The sequence below is a fragment of the Cavia porcellus genome, unplaced genomic scaffold (genome assembly GCF_034190915.1).
Source record: "Cavia porcellus strain 051 isolate PalLab524CR breed Dunkin Hartley unplaced genomic scaffold, mCavPor4.1 scaffold_1, whole genome shotgun sequence".
Taxonomy (NCBI): domain Eukaryota; kingdom Metazoa; phylum Chordata; class Mammalia; order Rodentia; family Caviidae; genus Cavia; species Cavia porcellus.
Genome location: NW_026947484.1, coordinates 62489625 through 62510648, shown reverse-complemented (window position 1 = coordinate 62510648; position 21024 = coordinate 62489625). Strand labels below are relative to the sequence as shown.

The 21024-nt window shown below is 37.6% G+C and overlaps 1 long non-coding RNA gene across 1 annotated transcript in view; it reads right to left on the bottom strand.

Annotated features, from left to right (window-relative positions):
- Nucleotides 1-386: 386 nt before the first annotated feature.
- The window catches only part of LOC134476166 (uncharacterized), a 45204-nt gene continuing 24566 nt past the window's right edge, over nt 387-21024 (bottom strand). Inside the window, exons 2-3 of the long non-coding RNA XR_010047735.1 lie at nt 18911-18983; nt 387-10644 (exon numbers count right to left, since the gene is read on the bottom strand). This is a non-coding gene — a long non-coding RNA (uncharacterized LOC134476166). The remainder of the gene's footprint in view (nt 10645-18910; nt 18984-21024) is intronic.

Sequence of the window (21024 nt, the reverse complement as noted above, 5' to 3'; positions counted from 1 at the left end):
TGATGTTGGTGATTGTGAAGGTGATGATGATGATGATGATGGTGATTATAGTGGTGGTGATGATGATGGTGATGATGGTGGTGGTGATGGATTATGTTGATAGTGATGGTGATGATAATGATGAAGTTGGTGATAGTGAAGGTGATGATGATGATGGTGATTATGGTGGTGGTGGCGATGAGGGTGATGGTAATAATGATGATGGTGGTGGTGGTGATGGGAATGGGGAAGACGATAGTAATGGTGGTAATAGTGATGGTGATGGAGGTTGTGATGATGGTGATGATAATGTTGATATTGATGATACTGATGGTATAAATGGTGATGGTGAGGATGGTGATGTGGTGGTGAGGATGATGATAATAATGATGGTGGTAGTGGTGAGAATGGCAATAGCAATAGAAGCTAAAGTGCCCTGTGCCAACTATATTCTCATCAATTTAAATGAAGTAACTGCATTTGGTTCTTGTGTAAATTAAGTAATATTAGCACATAAAGTGCTTGTTATCTAATAATAATATTAATTAAAATAATCCAATAATACTTTTTTGGTACCAGGAATTGAACTCAGGGCCTTGCACTTGTCAGGCAGGCACTTGTGCCACTGGGCTATATCCCTGGCCCAAAAGTCTCTTAAATTAGTCCTTAATTTTTTCTGTTTTTGGTGGTGGTGGTGGTACCAGGGATTGAACTCACAACCTCGTGCTTACCAGGCAGTTGCTTGTGCTGATGAATTAAATCCCTAGCCCACAATAATTATTCTTAACTTTAAAAAGAGTTGTAATGTAGCTGTCATAATAAGAAGCAGAATCAACAATGAGAAGAAGCAGTGGGTTCTGTTATCCTACAAACTTTACAATTGAGACAGGAAGAGGCTCCATGACTAGCTTAAGATGACAGAGATTACAATAATTTAAATACAGTGCTAACATTCTACCCATTATCTATCTGATTCAAATGGTAGCTCAAAAATAGATTCTTATGCAAAAAAATAGGACTTTGAAACAAAGATTATTGTAAGAAATGGAAAATCATACCACGTACTCAAATAAGAAGATGGAATATTTAAAAGATTAAAGTAAGATTTTGTTTAAAACGCAATGAAATTCCAGTGGGAGTGTGCACACACGTGTTTCAGGGGAGATGTTGGTTTGGGGTGTGAAGGCAGAGTCAGTCACACTCTTCAGACACTTCCTTTATTCCTCATACTCCTTGCTTCCCTCGGGTGAAGCAAAACATTAATCTCTATTGAACAGCCACTTGTGGTTGTTTATACTGAAAATTAATTTTCTTGCAGGTTTAGAACTCAGTCTCTCTGTCACATTAGTCACATTTCAAGCATAACACCTATACCTAGCTAATGACTGCTGTGTGAAACACTACAGATTGACCAGCACAGCGGGTCCTGAGCAGGCCTGCAACAGCTTCCTGCTCCCAACCGTGCTTGGCAGAGTCTGGAGTTCTAAGCAAGCTGGTGCCATCGATTCCAGAGGCTGGGTGGCCTGGGGTGAGTATCCCCTGCACCATGCCCTGAGCCCAGCTAGCTTGGGACCCTCACTCAGCCCTGGATAGGGAACTTCACAGCTTCTGGTTGCACTGGACCAGCTTGGTGGGTCTTGAACCAGCCTGCACAGGTCTCGCTGCTCCTTGCTGGGCTTGGCAGACTCTGAAATTCTGGGCTTGCCAGTGCCATCGGATCCAGAGGCTGGACGGCCTAGGATGAATGTCCCTGCACCATTCCCTGAGCCCAGCTAGTTTGGGATCCTCGCTCAGCCCTGAACAGGGAACTTTGTGGCTTCCTGTTGCACTGGACCAACTCAGTGGGTCCTGAGCCAGCCTGCCCCACCCCCAGTGACCCTCTCTCAATCTGGGGAACTGTGCAGCCAGAGTCCCAGGAGCTGAGGGCATAGAAGAGGATTTCCAATAGGCCCTGGGGAAGCCTTGGATAACACTTGAAACACAGAGATATAGGAAAATGCCTAAAATGAAAGACCAAATTACAATCTCAAACCTCCAGCCCATCCAAAGAAATCTTAGGAGCTATGTAAATAGAAGAAAATATATGCCCTACACCTCAAATATCAGACATAATAGCAACTGAAATAAACAAGCAACTCCAGGAAGCTTTAAAGGAATTCAAACTAGAAATAATCTCCCAGGTAAAAGAAGAAATGATAAACAAAATGAAGGAGATGCTAAACATATCTAAAGAAGACAGTTTAAAAAATGGAGGAACTAAACAAAAAGATAGAATCCCTGGATGAACACTATTAGAAACAAACAGAATACATAAAGCAGATGCAAAGAGATATACAGGAAATCAAAAATTCCATTGAAAGTTATAAAAACTGCCTCAACGAAAGTGAAGATACAATTTCAGAGCTCGAAGACAAGATTGTAGCTAGTGAACAGGAAAGGAAAGATCTTTTAGAATTAACAAGGAATGGGGCTGGGGATTTAGCTCAGTGGCATAAGCACCTGCCTTGCAAGCAGGCAGTCGTGAGTTCGATCCCTGGTACCAATAAAAACGAAAAAGACCAAAAAAAAAAAAAAAAAAAAAAAAAAAAAAAAAAAAAAAACCAGGAATCAGGAAATAACAATTCAACAACTGCAAGATGAAGCAAAGAAAAACAACATGAGATTGATAGGGATAAATGAAAATTAAGGGGAAAACATAAAGGATGTCAAGAGGATATTTACAGAAGTAATAGCTGGAAATTTCCCAAACATTAGATCAGAAATCGACATCAGGATCAGTGAAGCATATAGAACTCCAGATAGTCATAACCAAAGTAAAACTGCATCCAGACATATAATAATCATCATCCCAGAAATCCAACATAAAAATAGAATATTAAAAGCTGTCAGAGAGAAATGACAGATCATTTATAAAGGAAAACCTATCAGAATCACAGCAGACTTCTCAGCACAAACAATAAAGTCAAGAAGAGCATGGAGTGAAGTATTCCAGATCCTAAAGGAAAATGATTTCCAGCCTGGACTGATGTAACCTGAAAAACTGACCTTCAAAATCGATGGACAAATAAGATACTTCCATGACAAAGAACAGCTGAAGAACTTCATGATCACTAAGCCAACCCTGCAAAGAATACTGAAAGACAGTTTAGATATACTTAGGGAAACACCACTAAACAAAGCAGACAGTTAAACGGAACAGAAAGATAAAAATGCAACAGCAGAAAGATAACATGCCAACAATAAACCAACATATAACACTCATAACTATTAATGTAAATGGTCTCAATGCACCAATTAAAAGAAATAGACTGGCAGAATGGATCAAGAAACAACATCGAACCATATGCTATTTACAAGAAACTCATCTAGCCCAAAAGGATACTCACAGACTGAAAGTCAAAGGATGGAAAATAATACTTCAGGCAACAGGAACCCAAAAAAAAGTGGGGGTAGCTATTCTGTTTGCAGACAATGTGAACTTCAAACCAGCAATGATCAGAAGAGATAAAGAAGGTCACTACATACTGGTTAGGGGAAAATTTCAAGAGGAAGAGATAACTAACTTAAATATATATACACCAAATTCCAGAGCATCCAGTTATATAAAACAAATATTAACAGAAACAAAAAACCAAATTATCAGTAACACAATTATAACAGGAGATCTTAACACACCATTGACACCAAGGGACAGATCAACCAGACAGAAAATCAGCAAAGAAAGAACAGAACTGAAACACACATGTAAACAAATGGACTTGATAGACATATACAGAGTGTTCCATCCAGCAACATCAGAATACACATTCTTCTCAGCAGTACATGGGTCATTCTTTAAAATAGACCATATATTAGCTCACAGAACATATTTAAATAAAAGCAAAAGAGTTGAAATTATCCCTTGCATGTTATCAGATCATAGCGCCATGAAATTAGAAATTAATGATAAAAGATACTGCAAAAATCCCACAAACATATGGAAACTGAATAACAAACTCTTGAGTAATCAGTGGGTCATGGGGGAAATTAAACAAGAAATTAAGCAATATCTACAAGCAAACAAAAATACAAATACAACTTACCAGAATCTGTGGGATGCAATGAAAGCTGTCCTCAGAGGAAAATTTATTGTACTGAGTTGCCACATCAGGAAAAGAGAGTGAATACAAATAAATAACCTGATGTTACACCTCAAATATCTAGAAAACGAAGAGCAAGTCAAACCCAAAGCCAAAAGAAGGGAGGAAATTATAAAAATCAGAGCAGAAATCAATGCAATTGAGACTAAGAAAACAATCCAAAGAATCAATGAACCAGAGTTGGTTCTTTGAAAGAACAAATAAAATTGATAAGCCCCTAGCCAACCTTATTTTAAAAAGGGAAGAAAGAGTTCAAATTCATGCAATAAGGAATGAAAAAGGTGAAATCACTACAGTCTCTGTAGAAATACAGAAGATCAACACCTATTTCAAAAACCTCTACTCTCAAAGATTTGATAACACAGAAGAAATAGACAGATTCCCAGAAACATATGAGGTACCAAAGCTAGGTCAAGAAGATGTAAAACTGCTGAGTAATCCAATTTCTATTAATAAAATTGAAAATGTAAGTAAGTCCTTACCTACAAAGAAAAGCCCACGCCCAGACAGATTCACTGCAGAATTCTACAAGAAGTACAAAGACTTAATGCCAACACTCTTCAAACTTTTCAATGAAGTTGAAAGGTAACCAGTCCTTCCTAAGTCATTCCTGGAAGCAAATATTACTCTATTACCAAAACCTGAGAAAGACCCAACTAAAAGAGAGAATTATAGACCAATGTCCCTAATGAACACAGATGCAAAAATCCTCAATAAAATATCGGCAAATAAGATGCAGCAAATCATCAAGAAGATTATACACTATGACCAAGTGGGATTCATCCCAGGCATGCAGGGATGGTTCAACATACGTAAATCAATAAATGTAATCCACCATATCAATAAAGCCAAAAGTAAGAATCACATGATCATTTCTATAGATGCAGAAAAAGCTTTTGACGAGGTCCAACATTCATTTATGATAAGAACCTTACAGAAAATTGGAATAGATGGTCTTTACCTCAATATAATAAAGAGCATCTATGACAAACCAGCAGCCAGTATCATACTAAATGGCCAAAAATTGAAGGCCTTTACTTTAAAATCAGGCACAAGACAAATATGTCCCTTATAACCACTTCTATTTAATATAGTACTTGAAATACTAGCCAGAGCAATTAGACAAGCAAGAGAAATAAAAGGGTTAAAGATAGGAAAAGAAGTTAAATTATCATTATTTGCAGATGACATGATACTCTACATTGAATACTCCCAAAACTCCATTGAAAGACTCTTAGATGTAATAAATAACTTCAGCAATGTAGCTGGATACAAAATCAATAGCATTCCTACACACTAACAACAAAATCACAGAGAGAGAAATAAGAGAAACCAAACCTTTCACACCAGCAACCAAAAAAATGAAATATTTAGTAATTACTCTTACTAAAGAAGTGAAAGACCTAGGGAAAATTATAATACACTGAAAAAAGAAATTGAAGAGGATCTCAGAAAATGGAAAGACATCCCTTGCTCATGGATAGGAAGAATATTGTGAAAATGGCCATTCTCCCAAAACTGTTATACAGATTCAATGCAATCCCAATGAAAATACCATCAACATACCTCATAGATCTAGAGAAATCACTCCTAAAATTCATCTGAAACCAGAAGAGACTTAGAATAGAAAGACAGTTCTAAGCAGCAAAGGCAAGGCAGGAGGCCTCACAATCCCTGACTTGAACTTATAGTAAAAAGCAACTGTAGGAAAATCAACATGGTACTGGAATCAAGGGGCCAAACTGGTTTACTGGAAGAACAACAGTCTCTTTAATAAATGGTGCTGGAAAAACTGGTTCTCCGTATGACAAAAACTAAAACTAGACCCATGCCTATCACCATGCACTAAATTAAAATCTAAATGGATCAAAGATCTGAATATTAAAACAGAAACACTAAATCTATTGGAAGACAAGACCCATGCCTATCACCATATATATGTGATAGTATAAACAAAATTTTTTATAGGCAAAGAGATAATATAGAAAGCATTGTTCTTTTTTCTGCTAGTTGGTTCTAAATACCCTGTAATACTGTCATTCTCTTGAATGGTTTCACTGTCTTGAGATGTTTGATGCTATAGTATACAAAGTTATGCTCAAATATTTCAAAGAAAGAGACACTATGGTAACTACTATTATGTCAGGTTATCTTGTGGTGAAACACTATGTTGTTTAATTTGTTCTGTTCTAGCCTGTGTTGTTATGTTGTTATGTCCTCTTTTATCTCAATCTCCTTTTATTTATTTATTTATGTTTTATTATTTTTTAAATTAAGGAAAAAAGTAAATAAAAAAGCAGGATATATTATAGTAACTTTTTTGATTTCCTATCAACTTGATTTGAAGCCCTGTATTGCTCTCACCATCTTGTTTTGACTGATTTTACATTCACTATGATGCCCATTCCGGTTTGACTATTATCTTCTTTTGAAGTCTTGTAAGGTCTCCAATGTTTAGGTTTTATTGGTTTTGTTCTGTAATGTTTTGTTCAATTTTATTATAGCTGATGATATAGGCAACTCTTTTTAAGATAGCAAGAGGCATAATGGTAACCATTGCTGATCACCTAGTATTCTGTTTTTACATCATGTACTATGTCCATCCTTCTGTTCTGACTGTTTTGCTTTGTCACATTTGGTTTCTTTCTGTTCAAAAAAAAAGTAATAAGAACCGTAAGAGTAATAAAACCCAAAATGTATAGTTGCCATTGTAAAAAAGAGAGGAAAAAAAAGTGCTCTAAAGGCTACAACTGCATGTATGTTTAAGTGTGTAAGATAGAAAACCATTACTAAGTTTTTGTTGGATCATTGAACATAACTGTTTGCAGTCTGTTTGAATGTCCACTTCGTATGCTTTAATTTTGTAACTTGAACAACTATTTTTAAGATGACAATATGTAATCTATTAACTAGTGATTTCTTACTGTTTATTTTTTTGAAATTCTGTATTATTTGTACCCTTTTTATTTTTGTACCCTGTTTTGTTTTTTTTCTCTCTCTCTTTAAATAAAATTTTTAAAAAAACACTACAGTCTGCAGAGTATTTCATTACTATAGAAAGTTCCATTGGACAGCACCGTTGAAGACAGTGCATTGGCGTGGGGAGACACATGTCTTTTTAACCCATGGGCAATTCCCCAGAGCCCACCCCTACTGTGGTAACCAAGGAGTAGAGGTTATTTCTAGTGGCTATAAAGTGCTGGAACCTCAGTCAGTCTGGGCACCACTGTAACTCTCGGAAATCTCTCCCCCAGCCCCACTCACATTGGTCCAAGCAGCACACAAACCGGTAAGAAGTGAGCTTCTGTTGTTGTCATCCTGCTGACACTAGAGTCACTGCCATAATTTAACCTACTCATTGGTGACTAAGATAAGACAGAAAGAGTTAGGGTAGATACAAGGCGCAGGATGTGTGACAAAGTTGTGTTAAAATGCAAGTGTTATATTTTTTAAAATTCTGCGAAAGATCAAAGAACAAGTATGTGGTATTTTAAAGTACACTGCAAAGTAACAAGACAGAATACAGGGATGGGCAGAGAGATAAATCAGAGAGGATGGTGAGAATAATGAACTTCCGTGTGAAGTAAAGGTCTCATTTCTAATTGCTTGTGGCCCTCCCCCACCTGCAGTGCCAGCCCAGGGTTCAGTGTCCGGCAGGAGGCCTCCACTCCCTCAAAGACCTGCGGCTCATACAGCAGCCAGCAGCGCAACGCGCGTTTATAATTTTATAATCCCTTAGCCTGTTCTCAATAAAGTCAATTTCCACCCTGTTTTCCTCTTAATTGTAATTGCCTGAGGCATTCCATTAACTTATTATCTGTAACCACTTCAATTCCTTAGAGTTCTACCCACAAGGCCAATCCATTCTTATGAGCCTCACCATTCATACTTTTTAATGAAACTGGAACTTTGGTCTTATGCAGTATAATCTTTATGAAACAGAAGCTCAAGTTGTCTTAAATCTGAATTCCTCTGTCTGTGGTTGCTCATTTCTTCCCTAAGTACTAAAATAGTGTCTATATTCCATAGAAAACATGTCCTATTCTGTATGTCATTGATTTCATTAACATTAGTGTCTAAATTTTATTTTTCTCTTCACTTACTTCACTACTTGTAATCATACACACCTGGTAATAAATATAAGGCATTGTTAGAGACCCATACTATGTAAAATTGTATGTGCAATCTCAGTAATGACATTTACTCCATCTTCTCATGGAATACTCTATTCAAATTTGGCACCATCTACCAATTTAATAGTATTTTTCAGTCTAAATAATGCCTGAATGTCCACTTGTCTTTATTTTTTTGATGCTATATGGAGATACCATTTGTTGAAAGAAGCAGATTTTTAATATTCGTCTGCACACCAAAACAAATACAAATGTCAAAAAATAATAAAACAAAGTTCCTGGGAAAGTAAACGAATGAGAGAACATTTTCATAATTTAGAGGAAGATCTCTACTTTTGACACAAATAGAAAACACTGATAATTTGACTGCAATTTTCAAATGCTTCAGCCACAACAAAAAATCCATATGTATTAAAGCATATTATAAAAATTAAATCGTGAGTAAAAATAAGGATAGTTTTCTAATATGTATGATAGAATTTAAATATTGTATTTCAAAAGTTTAGGAAAAAAAGATGTACAAATGCAAAAATATGTAAACAAGGAAACCTACCTTTTGAAATGCAGAGGAATTGTTCCCACATTTCCCTTTCATTGTGGAAGTCAAATGGCTGATTGAAGCCCAAGGCTGAGGAGGAGCTGGTACGATGGACAGAGGCACAGGGTGAAATAGCACCACTTTTATCAGGGTGGTTTAAAAATGTCGTAGAGTCTAGACAAGTCTCCCATTTAGTAGAGGAGTTATAACATTGAAATCTAACCCAGGGGCAGAAGAAGGAGCCGAGAGACCAAGTCACAGATTAAACTTACAGAGCACTGTTCTTCAGTTGCCTAAAGAGATGACACCCATGCACACGGTAAATGTCAAGAATATACATTAAGAAAATAAAAGAAAGGTGGTTACATAGCCGCATATATATATGTGAAACCATTTATAAGAAATTGTATCTCAGAAATTTTGTACATATGTATACATAAAAATTAATGAAAGAATGTTGATTAAGCAGTTATTATTATGGTGTCTATTTGATGAAATTTCAGATGATCTTTCTCCTTAATACTCTATTGTTTTTGCATTTACAATGTATTTGTATTTGCCACACTAAAAATCATATTGTGTAAATAACAAATAAAACATTATACTGCCCCTAAGTTCTGGAAAAATATCTACAGTATTTGATGGAAACTATTACAATAGAGTTACATCTATATTTATTGCATCTCCAAAATAGGTGGGCTTATTGGCAAAGAATATAAGAGAATAAAAACAAACAAGAAAGAGAACTGACATGTTAATAAACTGACCAAGATCTTTTTTCTTATAAAATTGCTAGCTATCAATGCTAGTTGCTCATTAAATGTATTTTAAGTGTATTGCATGCTAAATACTCTAATAGGACAAGTAGCTTCCTTACAGAAAGACAGACTAAGAGGAGGACAGATACTGGAGTTTTGACTGTTCACAAGGAAAAATGACCAAAGAACAGTTGCAAACGTCAAGAAGTTTATAAAAGATGTGCAAGAGATAGTTACACAGGAGTAAAGGACATGCCATCCAAAACTATGGCCCACCAGGAATACTGATTATTTTAATCTGGGGATATAGCTCAGTGACATAAGCACCTGCCTGATCATTTTAATCTGGAAACATTTCAAAAACAGTAGTTTCAGGAAAGGGTATCTGTCCCAAGTTTTCCTACCTGCAGGAAGCAACAGGGATTTGTTTGGGAAAGTTGCCTTTCCTTTATCAGAGTGGGTGAAAAATAAACCTGAATCTAGTGGACTTTAATAAACTCATTAAAGTAAGCCTTATCTTCCATTAAGTTTATACTTCTTAACTGTAAGCCTCATATCATAAAACATCCCCAGTACTGGTAGACACTTTATCAGAGGAAATACTACCTATGTTCATTAAGCTATGTCAATAAAAGCTCTCCAAAATAGCCTTGATGTCACAGTTTCTTATAAACAAGCCGTGACTCACAATGAGTTTTTTCCTGCTCAATTAAACAAATCCTGCTGAGTCAGCCACTTCCCATGTATATACCATGAACTCTATGAAAGAGTCAGCCTCAGACGGTCCGCACTCCGTCTGACAGTGTTACGTTTTCCTCTGGTCACAGGTCTTCTGGATGGAAGCAAGAGTCCCTGGTATTCACAGGACTCTGCTTCAGGGAAGATTTGATACCGGACATGATAACGTCAAAGTTTTTCAATCTTAACAGCCCAAGGTCTGTCTCCGGGGATTCATCAGAAGGACTCCCTGGTGCTTATCCCAGAAAGACACTCCTGGGATCATGAGGACCTAACAGTGAAACACCAGCAAAACGTGTTCATCTCTGACACTCTCCTTTGGCTGCAGTGGGGATGCCATGAAGCTTCAGAGCGTTGTCCTGTGGAAACAAGAGAGATCACAGAACTGGGTCAGCCCCCGGAGCTGCCTCACAGGCAGCTGGAGGGGAAATTTTGGAATTATTTTAGTGAGTGACTGAGGCAAACTGACAGACATGACAGAAATACTCTGTCTTTCCACTGCAGCTTCAAAGCAGACACACTTTACCTGTTTTATACATTAGACTTCCTGTTGGACTTGGTTTGAGGTACAGGGAAAATTGCAAGACTGAGTTGTACCAAAAGATTTCTGAGAATCTTCTATGGAAAATAAGGTATTGTTTAGCATTTCCTTTGATTATCCAGTTCCATGAGGACTCTGAGACTCTCCTTTTCTTCAAGCTCTGCCACAGCTTGGACTGCATGTGGATAAGTGATAGGAATGCCAAGGACACCTGTCCACAGACCTGACAGTAAGTGTTATGCTTATATCAGGGCAATGATTTTACACCGGATGTCACCTAAATTTTTCTCACCAAAGATACTTTACTGTTAAAAGAACACACATGCTGTGTCATCATTCATGCTATAGAGAAGCGAATTGATCATATCACTCCATGTTTCATAATATACATACACACACGTACTGAGATTTGACTACCTGTGAAAGCTGTGAATTCACATAGACTGCTTTAGTTACCACCCCTCCTTCTTCCTTCCAAACACATGATGTAGGCAGTTACCTTTCCTTGCTTCTGATCCTTTTATCTGAAAAAATCTAGACAAAAAATAGGACTTACTTTTAGCACTGGCAACAGCATTAAATTGGATTATGATTATTAAGCTCTGACATGTAAAAAGTTCTCTATAAATGTTATATGGGTTAAAAGAATATATTTTTGGGTTCATGTCTTAGTCTTCTCTCTGTTGCTATAACAGAATACCCAAAAGTTGTCAAATCATGAAAGAAAGAAGTTTACTTTTGCTCACAAGTCCTTGAAGTTAGGAAGTCCAAGAGCACAGTACTGGTGCCTACACAGCTTCGAGTAAAGGCTGCATTATACACTGCACCCTAACACTGAAGAAGGGCAGAAAAGGTCACAGGGTAGCAGAATAAGCCGAAGACAAAGATGACTCAGGGTGACAATATCCCACTCCGGGGGTGACTGATGCCACTCAGGAAATCTTAGTCCTGTGAGTGAATGGCCTCACTGTCTTCATGACACCAGACCCTCAGGACCCAAACCCTGGACACCTGCCAGCACCACAAGGTTGGGAATCAAATTTCAACACGACTTTTGGAGAGGATAGACCTCATGCAAATCATGGCAGTATACTCACATTGGGAAAAGTTTATTTGCGCAGACAAACTCATAAAATAGGTAACATCAGACTGCAATAGGTTCAGTGTAACCCTGGGAATTGGCTGGGAGTGGTAAAAGAGAAACACCTATGGAGTGGCTGTGGGAGTAGGACAATGTATTTGATTAGAGTGAAAAGCTCCTGATGGGAGGAGCCAGTGAGTAGGTGCTTCCTGGTTGTCTAGGTTAAGTTGTATTTCATGGTTTATATTGCGTTTCTACGTGTTTGGGCAAAATCTAATATATCTAAGAATATGCGCTCTTAAGACAATCGTCTGCTTCATTGTTCCTGAAACCCGAGGGCACGGTAAGCTTCTAGAGTGGTTGCTTCCTTGAAATGCACTAGCATAAAATGTAAGGATACTTGGACTTATCCCTTAAACAGGGTTGTAAAATTGATAAACTACAATTGTGGATATTGAGTTCCATTTTAATGCCATGAAGGCATCTTTCTTGTTTGCAACAGCTATGTGGCAAATTACTCAATAAGACAAAAAACCCTTCTGTAGTACTAATAATTATCTTCTTTGATTCATTACTGGATTTCAGTATTTTAAGTCAGATTCCATACATAAAGAGTATACAAGGAGTAAATTGTTGAAAACAATACTTTTAGAGATGTCCATGTGTCCTAATTATTATTAAGTAGCCAAATGCTCAAATTCTATTGCAATTTAGCAGCACTTTACAAAAATATGGAATACTTGATTGATATTGGCAATAAAATGTAATAGATGATAAAGAATAATATGATTTCATTTTTCACATATGAGTATGACATTTAATTATCACATTTGAGCCTATATTTTTCTCAACAGGATTTACTTAACATTGTAGCATTCCCTGCGAAATTCACCCCAGTGTTTGTACATAGTAGGTGTTCAGGGTGTGTTGTTAAATAATCTAGAAGTTATTGTATATTGTATTTTGTTACCTCCTGATAACCATATGCAACTGTGACCTTGCAGTGAGAACAGCAGCAAAACATCCTTTCTCCAATCGCACAGGGACACCTCCTGTTCATTTTTACTTCTTTCATTATTGCTTCTCCTCTCTGTGCTCTCTTTTGCTCTGCAGTCCTAAGACGCTCTATAATTAGAAGACAGCAAGGCATCAACTACTTCCTCTGGGCAAGTTTGTGCCTTAACACCTCTCAGTGACCTTCCGTGCTAATTAAACGATGGTGAGAATAAAGAACATTGGTACTTAACTGAAATAAAAAGCAATTAAGTGGAAACATTTGGAGGTGATTGTATGTTAATAAGAAATCTTAATCAATGTGTATACCTATGAGACTAACAGAAGCACCTTTGAAGAATTAGCATTTTCTAATCAAACAAAATACAAACTTCCTTGTTTCCTAAGATGTGCATAAGCTCATAAATGTCTTTGATCTGTCTCATAGACAGAAAAATTACTGCCTTCTTTCCTCTCTTTGTTGTCTTCTAGAAATAATGAAATATCCCTGACGTGAAGTTTGCTTTCCTTAATATTTTCATTGGGAGTGCTCTAAATTTTATTCAAAAAATCCAAAGATGGCTTTTCTTCTATCTTTCTAAACTTTGGAAGCACAATAGCAATTTGTATTTCAAATGCCAGAAATAAAATAGATTAAATGCAGAAAGCCTAGAGGGACTAGCGGACTGTGATCAGTGCATCTATTCAGTCTAAAGGACTGAACACTTTAAAAGGACTTTTTAAAAAAAAATCTAAAAGAAGACTATGTGACAAAGACCATGAAGTATGTGCTCTCCACTCACTTAAAGCAGACTTGCCAAGCCCTTATTTAGGTGGTAACTAAAATGGTGTGTCAGTATAACCCACCTATGAAAAAGCATCCTAATCCCAAGTAAGACTGACTTAAGACCTAGCCTGAGGAGTTAAATTTTACTTTAATTTACTCATGAAATCAAGAATTAATTCAATAAATACTTATTCCATTCTAAATATTAACTGAGGAAAGTTCACAAATCTCTCTCAAATGTCTTAACACATGCCCCTATCTCTATTTCCACACAAAGAAATTAGAGTAGAAACCAGTTAAATGTGTTGCCCTGTATGGTCACCCAGCCAGGGCTGGCCGACTCTGATCCCAAAGCCTGAGGAACTTTCACTACGCAGTCTCAGCTTCTTATTGTGAAGAATAGGCAACACCCCATTACTGGTGAGCTTGTTCATATATAAACCACAAGAGTTTCAGAATTTGAGGTAAAATTCTCTAGAAATTAACTTTCATGAGATAGAAAATTTGTTGACAGAGAAATGTAGGTATATACCAATCTTGCCCAGAAAAACTGAATCTGCTATGTTCTAGAATACGGTGTTTTGGAAACATATAGGCTCCATAAATATTCACATACCTCTTAAAAGAATAAATATTTCATATGATATGCATAATGATAAACCCTAGCTAATATGAATAAAATATAATTTTGATTCATTAGTCCGCTTTATCACTCTCATTCAACATCTTTTTTTTTTTTTTTTTTTTGAGAAGGTCTCACTACGCAGGTCAGGCCATCCTTGAGCTCATTTTGTAGCCCAGGCTGGTTTCAAACTCACAATGATCCTCCTGCCTCAGTCTCCCCAGTGCTCGGATTACAGGCGTGCATCACCACGCCCCACTCAACAAATTCTTAAAGCCTATTTTCATGCACAAGATTACTCTTGAACTCATTCTGCAAAACCAAATAAAGTGGAAAGAATACTCCAGCCCTTTTGGCAACTTAGAACCTCCTTCAAGAGCCCAACAACATGTTTTCCATTGCTAAGTGTGGAATGGCATATGGATACAGGCAAAGCGGGCTGAGGAAATGAGCCGGACCTGTTATCACAAGACCCCAGATCTACAGGCGAACCCGCAAGTAGAACTTCTCAGGAAGCTCTGAAACGCAGAAGGTAGAAGCAGGAGGCAGGAAAGCCACTACCTGGGTGGCTTCGCCAGCACCAGCACTGCTTCTGAACGCAGTGTGTACCTTCCTTCCTGCATTTACCCTCCTTTCGTCTTTGCAAAGCTGGTTTCTCTAGACCCGTGTAACTCACACTTTCAAATAAACTTTTCTAGCAGGGATTCTTTGTTCCAGGCAAGAAGGACCTGGAACTCTTCTGACTGCAAAGCTATTTCTAAGGAAAACACGCGTAACTGCTCTGACCCTGCTGACCTCAGGATGGAGTCATCACTGCCCAGTTATGCTCAAGTCCTTGCTGTTCATACCACTCCAGTTAAATCCTGTGCATTGTGGGTGCTGCATACAATGAGTTTAAACCCACTTGACATGAATTATATCACAATGTAATGTTACTCACTTCTATAGCATTGGAATGAAAAAATATTGTTTGCCAAAAAAATGAACTGAAACCAGAAATCAGTTTTACACAAACTAATGAGGCAAATGGTTATCTTGAGGAAATGTTCATAATTTCTTTTTGCAATTCTATGTGTATTTTATCAAAAACCAAAAACTCCCCAAAATTTCTGAAAAGGCAATTTCCAACAATATGATGTGTTGTATTTATACACACACACTAGATAGATAGATAGATAGATAGATAGATAGATAGACAGACAGAGATGCAAATAGATATTCTATTACATGCTAAGGGCAGGAAACATTGCCAGATCCCTTAGAATGGACAAAGGAAGCTATGACTATTGTTAAGGAATTACGCCATAAATAGTTTTAATTGGGAGTGTTGCTTTCTCTCTTTCTTTCCAGGTGAATAAAATAACACACCCATTTCACTTGAAATCTGAGGAAATGGTGCCCTTGTCAAAGTAGTAAGTGGCAGGGCAAGACTGTGTGCATCCAAACCCAAACAAATGATCTGAAGAATGTCAGACTTTAACCGAGGTCTAGAAAGGCTTTAATATCCAAGTAAAACTTGGGTTTTGATTGAAAGGTAAGGTGGATTTTAAAATTTGGAGTGTAGGAGAAGGCACTGTAGGCAAGACAAAGATCATAAGAAGATATATAGAATCAGATAAATTCTAGTATATCTAAGGGGTGAGGTAGACATTGAAAAATGTAGATTGGAGAGGAATTAAAAGTCTACACTGAGTTTTCTGGAGCTCCAGCTGGGAGACTGAGTCCTATACCCTGGTTAATAAGGATGGTATGGTAATTTATTTCATTTTTACTTGGAGAGAATGTTTTATTGGATTTTGAATTCTAGATTTGCTGTTATTTCTCTTAAATAGTATTTAAAAATACTACTGCATTATTTTTAACAGCATTAATTCTGTTAAAAAATAATAAAGTTTTTAACAATCCTTTGTAGTTACTGGTTTTTTTATCTTGTTTTCTATGTGCAGAGTGTTAAATATATCAGCTGAAATTTTTATTAAGTCTTGAAAAATTCTTCACCTCTCCCTCTTTGTATATTGCTCCTGCCAAAATCTTCCTCTCCTCCTGTGACTCTAATTCTATGTATACTGAACTTTATTTTCCTCCCCATAGATATTTTACATCTGTTTTATTGTGCCTTCTATTTTTTCTCTGTGCTTCAGTTTAAATTTTCTGTACTGACCTATGTTTCGGTTTACTAGTCCTGTTTCCTGCTATTAAATCCTATTATTAAGTTCTTAAGTGCAAATATTGTATTTTTCAATTCAGTAATTACCATTTGACTAGTCTGAATAGATTCCAATTCTCCAATAAAGTTATTCAACTTCTGCTTTATTTTCTTGAACATACTAATGTTATTCTAAAGTAATTATCTGATAATTCCAATAGCTCAACTGTGTGATTATTTGCATTGTTTTTATACATTGATTATTTACATTGATTAACTACATGGATTTTCTTTTTCTTTCTTATCTCAGATTTTTGTTTATAGTCCTATCATTTGTCAAGCCTCAAAACTTTTGATTCAGTGCCAAACATTGACTCAACTGTGAAAGCTCTAGGGGATGTGACTCTCTGCTCATCAGAATTTATTTCTTTACTAGCCACAGTAAGGTCGAGTTTCCTTATTTTAACCAGGGACTGAGCCAAGCTAAGGCTGGTGACTTTTATAGAATGTTCAATCATTTTTGCCAACTTTCTTTTGTACACAAGGCTTTGTGCTTCTAGGCTGTGAGCTGAGAGCACTATCTGTTCACTAGGAGCCCGAGTCCCCAAATCCTCAAGTATAACTTCCATGTCCTGGAAAATCCTGATCTCCATGTTATCTATCTTCAGATTGGAGCTGTAGTCTTCTGCATGGTGCAGTATCTTGGGAAGAAAACTGTCTGTGCTGGAAACTCTCAAGACTTGTTTTTTCTCATCTATGGAAACTTGGCGAATAGGCATAGTCTCTGTCCTCCAGAATGACTGTTTCCTGAACAATGTTCTCAGCTACTTGCTCTGCCCAGAAGCACTGGTTACAAGCTGCCTGCTGACTTGCAGCTTATACACCTCTCTAGAATCTCAGACTTTTTACCCAGATCTCTTTAGTGCCCACTGAAGCCTTTAAATTCAAGAGTTTTGCATTTTGCTTATTCTTGAGAAGATTATCACTCAACAGAAAACTAATTCATCATACCCAGCTACAGAATTTTCTATAGGCTCTTAAATAATAGATTAATATTTTTTTAAAATTGGTATTTGATGCATGGAAAAAAGGAAAGAATAAAACTGGTTAAGATGGAAGAGATCTAGACACAGTGAGTAGAAATTATAAGGAAACTTAGAACTCTGAGGACATTGTTTCTATTTTTATACCTCTGTGTTAGATTTCCATTGTGCCAACAAAATAGCGGAGGTAAGCATTTTAAAGAAGGATGTTTCATTTTGGCTCATGGTTTCAGAGGTTCCAGGCTATGGTCACTTGGGCCTGTTGCTTTGGGTCTGTGGTAGGAATAAGGAAATCATAAACTGTGGTGAATGTACATGACGTATGAGGTCTGTTGGTATCACCATGGTGGGAAAGCAAATGAAGAGAGTGACGGGGTGTCCAATATCCCCTTGAGCGTCGCTCTCAGCGACCAAACTTCCTCTCCAACAAGCGTTCTACCACTTCTGGATAGCACCACAGACTGGTGACCAACCCTTCAACACATGGGTCTCTGAAGACCTTTAAGATTGAAACCATAGCAACCGAGGCAGATACTCTTGCTTTACAGATGAATTAACAAAGACTCAGACATTACTATATTGGTTTCCCCCAGATCACATCTTCCACATAGAATACTGCAGCTTTGCTTTGCCATCTCTTAGCTTCAGCTGCTTAGTCTGACAAATAAGAATAATTGTGTCTATTTCACAGAATGATGACAATTGAGATAAAAGCACAAGAGCACATCTCATTTTAGAGGCAATTGAAGTTAACTGGGATGTGTGATAATCATACATGGTAAGACATAGAGATGTGGAAATGAATGTCATGAAGGAAGAATATTTTTTTCTTTGGTCTTCTTTTCTACTATTTTCTTTTTTGGTATTAGGAATCAAACTCAGGGCCTCACACTTGCCAGGCAGATGCTGCACCACTGAGCTACATCACGGCCTAGAAGAAATTTTTTTTTTACATATTCAGATCTATAGAGCAAGAGCCATGCCATGCCACTTGGAGAAGGACCAGGAGGCAGAAAGAACAGGTAAAACAAGTGGAAAAGCCTTCAGTGTGATTTTTGTAGAAGGAAGGTAAGGCAAGGTGGGAAGTTGGGCACTGACTAGTTTGAGCAATTTCAGCAGCCACAGAAGCAAAGCCCAGCCCCTGGTCTTCCGGTGCCTGGCCTTCCATGTTTACACAGGTGATGGGTGGCTCAGAGGGGTGTGAGCAGTGTGAATACCTGCCAGAGGAGGAGGTGGGTGGGGATGGGTGCTGAAAGAGGGGTCATTCCCCATGCAGCAAGATCTCAAGAAGTCAAGAGTTTGAAATGTATGAACAAAAACATGACTAATGAAATATCAAAATGTAAGTGGTATTCTATTGACACTGAGCTTCTGTAAAACAAAAAAGACTAAAAGGAAGATTTAAATCCCACCTTCCTTGCTCATGATGTCATCTGATCCTCGGATCCCTTCTCCCATAGCTTGGTTCAGTTCTCCATATGAAACCTGCAGAATACGATATTAATGACAATCGTATTCAATGAATAAGTTTTAAACTTAAATTTTACATGTTTCCAAGCAGCTGTTGCCTATTATGTGAGCAATTATCTTCTAATAAAAGTCATAACAGAAGCATATTTTCAATAATGTAACATATTGTACACATCACGTCCATTGTTTGTTTTTATTGGATTCTCTACCCTGACTATAAACACATTTGTCATTTGGGCAATGTTCAGCTGTCTTCAAAACTAACAAACTGATGTCCTTGTTGAATATGAATGTTTGGGTGAGTCAGGAATTTAATAGCATTGGAGTCCATTAGTCCAGAACTGCTAAGAGAAGAAATATCTCTTACAGTACAATCTTAGTCTCCTAAAAAGGGAGCAATTAAAAAACTTCAGAATTTATAAATTTACTAACAAAACCAAAGGGTATCATAACAAGTAATCCCAAATTATAAGGAAATCTATTCTAATTATTATTTTAAGTTACAAAGAGCACAGTATATCGCCATAATAAACAAATATTCTTGTGGCAGAAGAAGTGGAGGTTGAAAACACATTAAAGTCCTTTCTTCAAATCTTTGTCCTAAAGGCGGCATTTCTTGGGTGCAGCCTTCTCGTGAGGAAAACCACCGGGTTACCCCTTGTCTCCCCTGTGCCTTTTGGTGTTCCTCCCTCGGGACAGTGAGATAGATACCAATATAAAAGGCATAGTGTGAGGAACACACAGGTGATTAGCATGCATGCCACCTCATGCAGTTATCATTTCTTCATAATCAAAGCATTCAAAATCCTCTTGCCCAGCTATTTCAGAAAATTCTTTACTATATTCTCTTTATTGTACAACTCAACACCAGACTTTATGTCTCCTAGCTACTTGAATCTCTGTTCTAGTTCATCAGCCTATTGCCAACTTCCCCAGCTGTTAACGCTTAGATCTAGAATGTCCCCTCAGACTCTCATGCATTCAGGGGGAGAGGGCTGCAAGGTGATTGACTCATGGGTGTGTTATGATTGTCAGTGGATCCATCCACAATGAGTTCACCACTGACTATGGACATAGCAGGTGGGGTGTGGTTGGACTGGGTCTCAGGGAATATGATTTGGAAGGGTCCATCTCCCTCCTTACCTCCTCCTCCTCTCTCTGCTTCCTGCCACCATGAGCAACTTGCCCCTGCCAGACCTCCCACCTTGCAGTTTCTGGCTGGAGCAGCCAACCAGGGACTGTAAGTGTGAGCCAAAATAACCTCACCTCCTTTAAGTTGCAAGGGCTTGGTGCCTGACCCCATCAAAAGTAGAGTAACTAAGACCCCCATCCTTATCCCTTCCCAGCTTTGGCAACCAGTATTCTGTTCTTTACTTTGAAGAGGTCAACTTTTTAGATTGCACCTATCAGTGAGACCACAGGGAAAGACTATCTGACATTCTGTAATTAGTGCTACTGTGGGTCAGGACAGCCAAGCGCTCCCGAGGCCCTTCATGCCATAGGGCTCATCCGGGACAGGCACCTCCACTAAGAGACACAGGGTATATTAGCCCACTTAACTCTGGGTTCATCATTAAGCTAGCCCTGGGAATTATTAGCATTTTTTTGATTTCTATCTTTTATGATATGTTGTCTTGATCTTCATCTTTATTCTTTTACTGCTTTAATGGTATAGAAACTGAACAAGAAAGAAACCACTTCACTTGGGAACATTTTTTTTTTTTTGGAGACTTCTATGTAATGCAACTCAATACCTCTTCATCACCATTATACTGCAGAATGTACAATTACTTCCATAGTCTTGGTTCTTTGGTGCCTTGGCATTTAAATATGAGGTGAAAACACCGGTTTTTTCTGTTTCTTTTTTCCATGAACTTTATGTTAGCCTACTTATAGCAATAGTTTCATATCAAAATCTTAAAAGGCCTGGGCTTCTCTAGAGATTTCAGACGTTTACATTTAGATGTAGGATACGATTGGGCTGGGTGATAGAGAATATCTGAGAGGGTAAAACTGAGAAAGTAAGGCAAACACATCAAGATTTTAGAACTTCATC